This window comes from Neofelis nebulosa, chromosome 1 (genome assembly GCF_028018385.1).
Source record: "Neofelis nebulosa isolate mNeoNeb1 chromosome 1, mNeoNeb1.pri, whole genome shotgun sequence".
Lineage (NCBI taxonomy): Eukaryota > Metazoa > Chordata > Mammalia > Carnivora > Felidae > Neofelis > Neofelis nebulosa.
In genome coordinates, this window is record NC_080782.1 from 41,955,805 (window position 1) to 41,968,181 (window position 12,377).

Here is a 12,377-nt window from a genome sequence, read left to right on the forward strand (position 1 = left end):
TCAGGTCGTGATCCCAGGGTCACGAGATCGAGCCCGGCCATGGGCTCTGCACTGAGCATGAGCCTGTTTGGGTTATCTCTCTCTCCTTCCCTCTGCCCTTCTTCCTGCTCACTCAGGAGCTCTGGAGCTCTCTCTCTGTCTCTAAACAGCAACAATAACACAAACAACAACAGTGACAACAACAACAAAAACCTGGAATGCCTAGCAGCACGTTTAATAGCTTTCCAATTGTAGGAACCCCCGTGGTACAGGATGAAAAATCTATGAAGAATTTCCCAAAATAACAGTGGTCTTTTCTGAGTAGCAGAATCGTAGTTCTTGCTTGCTTTTTTGATTTATACCCCTCAGTATCTGTCCAATTTTCTATACGCGGTATGTGTTCCTTGCTAGTCAGAAAAAAGCAACGTACTTCCTTTCAAATGTTTTAAAGATATTTTTTAATTGAAAAGAGTGCTGGACACTGATACCATAGCTCTTTGGGAACACCAGCTGGCATCTGCCGTGTTGAGGGAGACGAGAGCAAGGGACGTGACCACAAGTGGGCTCGGAGCCATGGGAAATGAATGGGGCAGCCTGGCTCCAGAGGCAAACTGAGCTGTCCTCACAGTCGTGCTGAGGGCTGCACTCTCAGGGCTTAGAGCAACAGATGTGGCCTGGGACAAACTTGCTGAAGCAGAGAGCACACTCTAAATATATGTGCCCGCAGGGACACCGTAACTCGCCTCCACGGAGGGGCAGGTCCCCCCAGGCAGGCAGGTTTGACTCTGCCTTCCTCCATCCTCTACCCAGAGACGGACTGGGGTAGTAGAGTCAGAGACTAGAGGAGCACGTGATGCGCACCCGCTCAGGGCGAGTGTCCTTCTGAACACGCAGGTGGTAACAAAGCCTGGCTTTGTGTGTTTTATAGCTTCCAGTATCTTTCTGATCCAAAAGGCAGCCTGGGTCATAAAGTACCTGGAGGAGAGGAAACAGAAGAAGGGTACAAAGTTGATGTAGATAGTCTCTCATTTGGCACCGGGAAATATCATAAACTCTAGATTAAGAGCACAAAGTCAAAGGGGCCCCTTTGAAGTGAGTCAATTAGCTTTCTAAAACAAAGCAAACTTATGATCTTCCGGGAAAAACGAAGCAAATGATTTTTTTTTTTAAGGGAAACACTGATTTCGCGAATAACCTGGAAATTCGATGGCCCTTCTCTAAGCTTCATTCTACGGCCTAAAAAACGGGATAATTGGACAAGATCAATGTCCTCAAGCTTTTGGAAAGTTACACAGTACAATTACGAAAAGAGCAGGATTCCCATAGAAGAGTGACACTAGTTCATTGAGAGATTGGTTCTCCTGTCGGCATTTGTTCCACGTAGTTTAAAACAGAAACGCTTGACAAGGCAGAGAGCTGCAGTTTGCAGGGTCTCCAAGCCGCTTTCGCTCGGGTCCTCACAATATCTGTGCCACACCTTCTCCAAAGCTCACACAGCTTGCCACTCTGCCACACTGCCCTTTGCTTTGCCCTGGGACCCGTCAGGTGCTAACATTCCTCCACCTCCTAGCCTCTGCCTCCTCCTTTTTCTAATGATAATGGAAAGGATAACAATGACAATATGAGAAAACTTAAGCTACTCATCTGACAAGCTAGGGACCATACCCATAATGCTCCTGGGCATTAAAAAAAAAAAATGAGTAAACCCTTTTAAATTTCTGAGCAGGTTAGAGTAGGATGGGCTCTTCATTCATCTCTGACTCCTCAGTACCTGGGACAGCATCGGGCACGTAGAACATTCTAAGAATAGTGAATGAACTCATGAATTCTTCCAGTGCCCCAAAGGTAAAGATACGTCACACCCTGCTATACCAAAAATCTCCTCCTTGAGGACCCTCATTCGTGGGTCCAATAAATACATAAAAACGCTTCTGTCCTCCATTCCATAAAATGACTGTATGTCCTAGAGTTAGCATGAGATGATAACAGTGAATTTCATTGCCCTCATTTGCTCTCAGTTTTCATGTACCATTCCTGAAATGAACATCTCACTGTGCTACATGTGATTCTAGTGTCTAAAGTGATGCACTTTTCATATAACATGCTGTCTAAATACAAACAAGCAACACCATCTGACATTCAACTAAAGAAGCAATAATCCATTCTAAGCTAGAAAAGAAATCAGCTGAGTTGGGTTTGTTCTGAGATGACAGTCTGCTTTCCAATGTTGTCCTTTATAAGGAAATTTATTGACACTGCAGTGTTGGCCGTTAGGTTATTTTCACCTTTATACTAACTTGGGGACCAAGTCTAAGATGCCACTACACTGTGAAAACCAACAGATTCCCAAGCAGTCTTAAAATTTGTCTGGAACCACAAAAGACCCCAAATAGCCAAAGCAATCTTGAAAAAGGAAAGTTAAGATGAAGGCATCACAATTCTGGACTTCAAGGTATATTACAAAGTTGTAGCAATCAAAACAGTATGGTACAGGCACGAAAATAAACACATAGATCAATGTTACAGAATAGAAAATCCAGAAATAAACCCAGAATTATATGGTCAACTAATCTCCGACAAAGCAAGAAAAAAATATCCAATGGGAAAAAGACAGTCTCTTCAACAAATGGTATTGGGAAAACTGGACAGCTACATGCAGAAGAATCAAAGTGGACCCCTTTCTTACACCATACACAAAGATAAATTCGAAATGGATTAAAGACCTAGATGTGAGACGTGAAACCGTAAAGCCCTAGAAGAGAACACAGGTAATAACTTCTTTGACATTGGCCATAGCAACTTCGTTTTATTTTTATTTTTATTTTTTTAAATTTTATTTATTTTTTTTTTTAATTTTTTTTCAACGTTTTTTATTTATTTTTGGGACAGAGAGAGACAGAGCATGAACGGGGGAGGGGCAGAGAGAGAGGGAGACACAGAATCGTAAACAGGCTCCAGGCTCCGAGCCATCAGCCCAGAGCCTGACGCGGGGCTCGAACTCACGGACCGCGAGATCGTGACCTGGCTGAAGTCGGATGCTTAACCGACTGCGCCATCCAGGCGCCCCAGCAACTTCTTTTTAGATAAGTCTCCTGAGGCAAGGGAAACAAAAGCAAAAATAAACTATTGGAACTTCATCAAAATGAAAAGCTGCGCAGTGAAGGAAGCAACCAACAAAATTCAATGGCAACCTACAAAATGGGAGAAGATATTTGTGAATGACCTATTGGATAAAAGAACATATCCACAGATTCTGGAAAGAAGGACGTGCAGTGTGTGAGCGTACGTGTGCATATGTGTGTTGCCATGACACGATGCAGCTTTAAGCACAATGGAAAGTCACCTTCCATCACAGAGCTTCCCGTTTTGCCGCTCCCCTTTGCCTTACTTAGTTGAGGAAATAGATTGTGTAGTAAGTACTTGTAGAGGTCCCTGCTCCAGGGGAATGACTTTTTCTCTTAAATCAGGTATATGTTCTTTTCAAAGAGAAAATGAGATCAGAAATTGGAGGCAAAGATAGTTGAGGAGAAGTACAATGGCTACCATCGTACTACCATTGAGTGAGAGACAGCCATGGAGATATATATGTGGCGTCTATATCTTGGGAAGTACTTGTGTATTTTAGCATTCACAGGAATTAAAGCAATGCAGAGCATCTAAATCACAAGCTATATGACCCTGGACAAGCTATTTTCTCTGCACAGGCTTCATCTCAAAAATGGGCATAACCCATTTTACCTAATGCGTAGGATTGCAGTAAAGACTGGATGAGATAACACATGTAGGTGCCAGGCCCCGTTATTAGGTATGCAAAACTCACTCCATAATGAGCTATTATCCTCACTCTTCGCTCATTAAAGAAGGAAGAAAATTACACAGTCTCTCCCAGGTTTGATCTTTCAGCACAGAACCGTCCAATAGAAATAGCCAAGTCACATACGTAATGTTCAATTTTCTAAGAGCCACATCTTAAAAATTAAAAACAGGTGAAATCCATTTTAATCATATGTTTTATTTAATTATTGCATACAACATATTATCACTCTAGCACGGAATCAATATAAAAATCATTAATGAGCTATTTTTCCCTCTTGTACTCACTCTTCGAAGTTGAAGTGTTATACTTACAGTATATGTCAATTCAAACTGGCTGCATTTCGTGTACTCAGTGTAGCTGTTGACCGCCATGTTGAGCCAGTGTTGACCATGTTGACACATGTTGACCAGTGTAGCCATGTGGAGCAAAGTCCTAGAATAACAATGAGTTTAGTTTTAAACTTCATTTGCTTTGACTGAAGGCCATCGAAAAAGTAATGTCTCCAAAGCACTTAAAAGTTAAGCATTGAGACCTTGGGTGAGAAACTGGGCTAAAAATGGAAATGAAAGACCTATTGGCATCATTAATACCATGAGCATGGATGGCCACCACCAAGCCTGCAGTTTTTCCTAGGGGACCATCTGCTGGCTTAAGCCAGTATATCCACAAAGGAATTGTAGGAAAATACATTCCCTTAAATGAATGATTGCTATGATTACATGGATTTTCCCATGGGCTTATGAGAGAGCAAGAGAAATTACGCAATGCTTAGGATTCTGACTAAAGCCTGGTGACTTAATGGTTATTGTTATTATTTATCATAACAATAATTAAAAGTTAATGAACAAGCAAAATGGTAATAATCATTAAATGTATGTAAACATAGTTTTATGTTAGTACTTGAACCAGAGAGCCACTGACAATGAATTGTGAAGCAAAAGAGGAAGATCATGGTGTGTGTGTGTGTGTGTGTGTGTGTCTGTCTGTCTGTCTGTCTACTTGTCCGTGTTTGACCAGAGGGGCCATGAGACCTGATAAGGAAAGACTGACTTAGCTATTGACCCAAGAATCCAAAAAGAAGGGTGCTTGGGTGGTTCAGTCGGTTAAGCATCCAACTTCGGCTCAGGTCCTGATCTCACGGTTCCTGGGTTCAAGCCCCGCGTCAAGGTCTGTGATGACAGCTCAGAGCCTGGAACCTGCTTTGGATTTTGTGTCTCCCTCTCTCTCTGCCCCTCCCCCACTTGCACTCTATGACGGCAGCTAGAATTGCAGGGCAGGAATTGCTAAAAGAATTGCAGGGCAGGAATTGCTAAAGTATCGGAACTGTCCCCTGTGATGCTTCGGTTGATCTATCCCAGCCAGCCCGTCGAATGAGCTTTCTCACAGCCCATAGGAAGGAGTCCACTGAAATTAAATCCTCTGCAGGGCTGCTCTGCAGTGGCAAGCTGCCTCTTCTCGTGGCATCCATCCGTGACGTCTAGATAGCGAGAATGAGGATGTAAAATGGTTCCACCTTTGAATCGATGTATTTAGTCTTTTGATGAGTCAAATGGCAAGATGAAGAGCTCAGACCTGAATTATCCCGGACCTGGGCTTCGATGCTGTTTCTACCATCTGACCTGGAACCGAACCTCTCCAAATCTTCACTCCCCTGTAAAATGAAAACGTCGAGGTACCTCACTCACAGGAGTGTTGCCGGCTTGAGTGAGGAGGGACACTCAAGCCTCTAGCCTCACTGCCAGGGTCTCGTTATTATTGTTGTTTGTTCTAAACTCTCGCCCGGCAGATTTTACTTTGCTCAAGGCACGTTTTTAATTTGGCGGATCATAACCAAGAATAAGCATTTGGGTGATTCTATACGTCTTGCTTTATGTTATGCATTTAATTATTCTGGGTAGCTGGGGGAAAAATTAATAAAAATGCCATCAAGGAAGGCAATTTTTTTGAAATGTTGTTACCATATTCAAACATAAAAATAGAAATGAGAAAAACCGTATTCTGGCTTCATGAGGAGAATCTTTAAGGTAGCACTGTGATCCCACCGAGCCACAATAGAATCTTCTGGGGACGGGAATTTAGTGGAAGGAATGTAAGTTTTGAGCCTCATTCAAGGGAGTTTAGCTATTAAAATATGAACGCGTGGCCTCAACTGTCTCAGGGTTTCCGGCCCTGAGAGCTTCTCCAGCCTCCACTCTATGAACCTCAGAATTCTCATCTGTAAAGTAAGAGCATTGTACTAAGATCCCCGCTTTCCTTCACACATTTTAGGATTCTGCGTCTACAGTAGAATTGAATTTTTGCAGATCCTATTAATGAGCGTGTGACAAAATGAAAATTTCGAGCTTTTGAGGGTCCTCTCCCTGGAAGAGAGATCAGCGTTATCACTCTCGGGATCACAGGGTGCAGGATCAAGAGGAAATGACTTGGGTGAGGGTAACAAAAAGCACACAAAGATTTAGGCAGAGAGAGGTCGGGGCGGGGGGCACCTGCAGTTTGAGAAGTGGCAGGGAGAAAGCAAGAGAAGAGGGAATTGGAAGGTCCCTAGGGATTACGTTTCTCGTTCATGTTGTTGAGACACATCTACAAAGGATTTGGTTTATTTTTAGATGGTTGTAGATGGCTGGTCCTGTTTTGATGAAACACCATTCCTAGACCAACCAGGTGGGCAGAGACATTCTCAGCACTCCCATTGGTTACAATCTAACCATCACGTGGTCAGGCTTACGCCTTTTCAGATTGATACACCTGCTCTGATGCCATGCATACTCTAAGGTAGTGTCTCATACGAGACGATTGAATATATCCCAACGGTGGCAAGTTGACCCCTTTCACCTGGGAAAACCCAAGACCACAAACGTTTAGGAATTTCCCTTTCTTAGGTAGCTCAGAATTTTCTTTGCCTAGACCCACGCCCATCCTTTGTACATGGACATCAGTGATGGGAAGACTGTCGTTTTTACTTTTCTGAGGTTTTAATGTCTTTCTCATCTTTTCCTCGTGCATTCCAACCATTCTTCATGCTTTCGAATTGAACCAGGAAAATAATTGGCCATTGATGAGAGATTTCCTCCCACTCTTTCCTCTCATCCTTTGTTGGGCTAACTCCAGGACAATTTTCGAACACAATTTAGGCATTGTCTCTCCGAAAGCTTCCTTGACCTCTCTCTTTAAATACAAAACCCCTTGCACAAAAGTATCACATCACTCACCACGCCGTATTGAAAGGATTCATTTAGCGGCCCTTCTTCTCCCTGGTAAGCACTAGATCTCGTTCTCCTCCTTTCCCTCACTGCCTGGCACAGCCTCTGGTCCTGAGCAAGTTCCAACAAGGGTGTGTCACCCTCAGCCACCTGATGAACCAGGAATTTTGGAGCAGCTCTTGAAAACTCCCTCCTGGTCCATTTTTCTTTGCTGAAGCCCAAAGAGGAGGGGAAAATAGGGAAGTCCCTCTCTAGGTTCCCATGGAAACTGAAATAAATGCAGCAGCAATTAGAGGAGAAATGAATACACTAAAAATATCATTTGACAAAGTAAAAGGATGTCACTTCTTCAAGTATTCACATTATACCTGCTGCCCTTTCTTTCCTTTAGGAGAATGTTTAGCACAGTTTATAAAACGATGGCTCTTTTGTTGCTCACAAAGCTTACTTCCTCTGTCCTAATAGTACAATTCATGTGTATATCATTACGGACTGAATGTTCATGGCCCCCTAACATGCACATGTGGAAATCCTAACCCCCGATGTGATGGTATCGGGAAATGGGGCCTTTGGGGAGATAGTTAGGTCGTGAGGGTGAAGCTGTTATGAAGGGGACTTGAGGCCTTATAAGAAGACACGAGAAAGATGATTTCTCTTTCAGCAGCATGAGGATCAATGAGACGATGGTAGTCTGAAACCTAGGAAGAAGACGCTCACCAGATACGAGATCTGCCAGCACCTTGACCTTGGATGCCCCAGCCTCCAGAATCGTGAGAAACCAATGGTTGCTGTTGAAGAATACTAGTCTATAGTATTCTGTCACAGCAGCCCGGACTGACTAAGAAATGAATACGTGTCATTCCACAGTCTGGATGTGTCTATGGCCCTCTCCCTTCCTTTTATCCACTCAGTCATTTCTCACTGAGTGCCAACAGCAACATGCCAGACGACCATGACTGAGAGACGCAGAGGAGTCCTTCCCTCACAGAGTCCACAGTCTAGCAGAAGAAACAGATGACTTAAAAAGTAAGCAAACGAATAAATACAGCCTCACCAACTGTGCAGGTGACCTTCAGGAACAAACAAGGTACTCCGATAGAGAGTAATGGAGGGACAGTTGGGATGAGCAGGTGCAAAGAGCCTGAGGCAGAGAGAGTTGGGGGTTTGAGGGACGGAGAGAAGGCTTGTGTGGCTATAGCAGAGTTGGACAGGTTGAGAGGAATTTAGGTTTTGCTCAAAGCGCAACGAGAAGTCATCAAAGCCTAAGCAAGGGCGTGTTGGTGATACGTTTTATTGATCATGGTGGTTGCTGCCTTTAGAACAGTTTTGAGAGGGTAAGTACAAAACTGTGGAAGCCAGGTCTGAGGGTTGCCAGAAGTTCTCAAGAAATGCTGGTGTTTTAATTTTTTTTTAATGTTTATTTATTTATTTTGAGAGGCAGTACAAGCGGGGGAGGGCCAGAGAGAATCCTACAGGCCCTGCACTGACAGTAAGGAGCCGGATGCGGGGCTCGAACCCACGAACCATGAGGTCGTGACCTGAGCCGAAACCAAGAGCTGGACACTTAACCGACTGAGCCACCCAGGCGCCCCGGTGGTGTTTTAGACAAGGATGATGGAAGTGAGACAGGAAGAAGTTGGATCCCCTTGACGAATATCTTGCAAGTAGGCACTTCAGGACTTCTTGTGTCCTTTCTCTGCTCAAAACCCTTTGATGGCTCTTCTTATCCCTCGGAGTGTCAGCAAAGCTCTTGCGGAATCTGCCCCTTCCCCCACAGCTCTGTTCTCATGTCCTGCTCGTCCACGCTGACCTCTTTGCTGTTCCTTGAAAATACAAGCCATGCATTCGGCTCTTCTGCCTGAAATGATTTCCCCCAGGATGTTCAGACGTCCTCACAGTTCACCCTCTCAGCTTTTCTTCTCTTTGCTCAACTGTCTCAACAAAGCCCGCCATGACCATATTCTTTAAAATTGCATGCCCCCTGCCACCTGCAGCTTCCCTTATTACCCTTCCTGCCTTATTGCATCTCTTGGCACTTTCCACCTTCTATCATGTTGTGTCATTTCATTTTTTATTTTGTTCATTATCTGACCCCCTTATGCTAGAACGGCATGGAGCTCCCATGAGATTCACCACAGTATGGAACAAAGTCTACACATGGTAAGGACTCAATACATTTTGTTTTGTGGGAAGTCAGGGAAAGAATCAAGGCTAGGCACCTGTGAACAACTGGGTTCTGCTTTTCTTTTAATTAAAAAAAATTTTTTTTAATGCTTATTCATTTTTGAGAGACAGAGAGAGACAGAGCATGAGCAGAAAATGGGCAGAGAGGGGGAGACAGAATCTGAAGCAGGCTCCAGGCTCTGAGCTGTCAGCACAGAGCCCGATGTGGGGCTCGAACTCACGGACTATGAGATCATGACCTGAGCTGAAGTCAGACGCTCAAACGACTCAGCCATGCAGGCGCCCCTGCTTTTTTTTTTTTTTTTTAATGTTTATTTATTTTTTAGAGAGAGAAAGAGAGCAAGAGCAGGAGTGGGGGAGGGGGGGAGGGACAGAGAGAGAGGGAGACACAGAATCCAAAGCAGACTCCAGGCTCCGAGCTGTCAGCACAGAGCCCAACGCAGGGCTCGAGCTCACAGACCTCGAGATCATGACTGGAGCCAAAGTCAGATGCTTAACCCACGGAGCCACCCAGGTGCCCCCAATTGGGTTCTGCTTTTCAACGGGGTGGAAAAAACTGGAGGGAAGCTATTTTGATTCTACGGTAGAATTAAAACAGCTCAGGTCCATTTTATTCTAGGACAAAGTCAGTGTTAATAAAATGGGAATGAACTTTGTTTGTTTGTTTGTTTGTTTGTTTGTTTGTTTTTGAGATGAGAAACATTGATCTTGAGGAAACGGTGAAAGCCCAGAGTAGAACAGCTAAAGGGAGTGTGGATGCTCCCTCTGTGTCCCTGTCTCCCTCCCCCGCCTGCTCCCTTCCTCACCCTGAAGCGACCTCCTTCTCCCTCCCGGTGAGTCCTACCTCAAACCGCTTTGTTGTCTCTGGCACTTCCTGCATTGGCTTCCAGTTGGCACTTCCAACCACTCATAATCTGGCTCCTGAGTCCCTTGCAAACAAAAACAGTGTCTTCATCACGGAATAAAATCCTTCCATTAATTTTCCTGAACTCACCCTTCCAAGCCGCTCACCGTCTTACAACTATACGCACCATCCCCTGGGCTAATAAATCTAGACCACACACAAATCCCTTTCTACCTACCTGTTCAGGCCTTTCTCTCTTTTACAGGCCCACCTCCTTCCTCTCCATTATCTTTTGTAATCAACCATGGGATTCAGGCTGCAGTGACAGGCAGGGAATAATAGTTAGTGGCTTTCCTAGGGACCAGGAAGGCTGCTTAGAAAGTCTTTGGTGAATGACATAAACACCAGCATTTCACTGCAGAGCTACGCGCTCATAAAAATGCATTCTTAATTGCTCCCTTAACACTTTCATCCTGATGCTAAGCATCCTGCTCCTTGCTGGCCTTTTGGAAGAGAACTCTTTTAATTTTTTTGTTTGAATGACATCCTGTTGCAGAGAGGATTAAATGGGGTAACACGTGCAAAGCAATTAGGACATTGCCTGCCATCTAACAGATGCGCCATAAATGTTAACTATTCTGAGCTATCAAAGCCCTTTCCCTCCGCCTGTTGTCAGATTGGGTCTCATCCAAAAGGAGTCCCCCAAAAAAGCATCTCAAAACCGAGGGGAAGCCTTCCCCTTGCTGAAAGATTTCACACCTTAGAGCCTGGTAATCTTCATCTGTTTTCAGCCAGGCAACTGATACAGGGGTTGAAGTTGGGTTTTTTGTTTTGTTTTGTTTTTTAAATATGAAAAATTTAAGTTTAACAAAACCAGCTGGTTATTAAACCAAAAACCACAGATCTTAGTGTTTGTTGTGGTTTCTCCACTACAGACATACACTGATGGGTAGAAAGTGAGAACTCAAGCCTGAAAAAGACCTTAAACATCCTTACCCAATTTTTCATTTTCTTTTCCTTATAGGAAATGAAGGTACAGAGGGAGAAAAGTAATTTGCCTAAGGCCGTGTTGGTGAGTTTGCGACTGAGCCAAGATGAAACCAAGGTTTCTGACCTGCCGTCAGGTGCCCTTCAGATTTCCTTCCCTCGCTGGCAGGGGGTTCCTCCGTGGAGCTATAGTCAGATCTCATTCCACACAGGGACAGAGAGAGGGGAGCCTCAGGCTGTGGGGAATCGCAGACCCTGACATCCCCCCCACTCACGCTAACCTCTCAGGCACAAAGAAAGGCCAGAAACCAGCGCAAACTTCCTTGTTGGTCACGGGCACCTTGGATTAATCCAGAGTTGACCTAAACTGAATGCCAATTTGCAGAAGCAAGAGCAAACCAAGGATGCGGTAGGAATGGGCAAGGGAAGTTGGCATGCATCTTCCGCACTGTGCTTCTTTAAGGCCAGGACCGTGTTTTTCTGATCTTGCGTTTCTCAATAAGTATTTGTTGAACGAATGATAAATTCTCAGCCTTGCTCTAGCATTACCCTTAAACAATATGTTAAACGTATCCTAAATCCCTGTCAGAGCATCAGATACCATTGCATTAATCTGACAGTGCAAGAACGAGGCAAAATTAAGATCTGAAAAATAATGCTGGCCCAAAACTATGCTCCAGATAAATGTGCCTAGTGGACTCATTTTCCAGCTCATTTGTCTTATCTAATGCAATTTCCTAGTTCTGTGTTTGTCTTAAAAGTCTCCTTATTTTGACAATTTTTAGACAGAGTGTACATAGTGCCTCCATGATTGAAGACAGACAGTAATCAAATGATTACCCAAATAAATGCATAACTACAATTGCAGTAAGTCACACGGAATAGGGAACTCTGAGCAAGAAAAGTTGGATTTCTAAAGGTGAAGCTTTCAGAACATGGAAGGAATGGAATGGTCTGTTGCAACTCTTCTCCACATTTGAGTTTTGAGTTCAGATTTAGCTGCCTCCATTTTTTAAGTTTATTTCTTTATTTTGAAAGAGACAGCACAAGTGGGAGAAGCACAGAGAGGGAAGGAGACAGAATCCCAAGCAGGCTCTGCACACCAACGGGGAGCCTGACACGGGGCTCGAACTCATAAACCGTGAGATCATGACCTGATCTGAAGCCAAGAGTCAGACACTTAACCAACCAAGCCACCCAGGCGCCCCTAGCTGCCTCCACTTGAAAACCCAAGCAAGAAGTTATCCTATAGACTCCACAGTTAAGCTGATTGCTTTAAGTGCCATTTTTTTAAGGGGCTCTGCTTTGCTTCAGAGCAGGAGCAGAAATAGACAAAAGGAAACTAGATTTCATTTCTTCATCAAAT

The 12,377-nt window shown here is 44.1% G+C and overlaps 1 long non-coding RNA gene across 1 annotated transcript in view; it reads right to left on the minus strand.

The window, feature by feature from the left end:
- Window positions 1-4,043: 4,043 nt before the first annotated feature.
- LOC131506069 (uncharacterized) overlaps window positions 4,044-12,377 on the minus strand; it is a 56,081-nt gene continuing 47,747 nt past the window's right edge. Inside the window, exon 3 of the long non-coding RNA XR_009258716.1 lies at window positions 4,044-4,228. This is a non-coding gene — a long non-coding RNA (uncharacterized LOC131506069). The remainder of the gene's footprint in view (window positions 4,229-12,377) is intronic.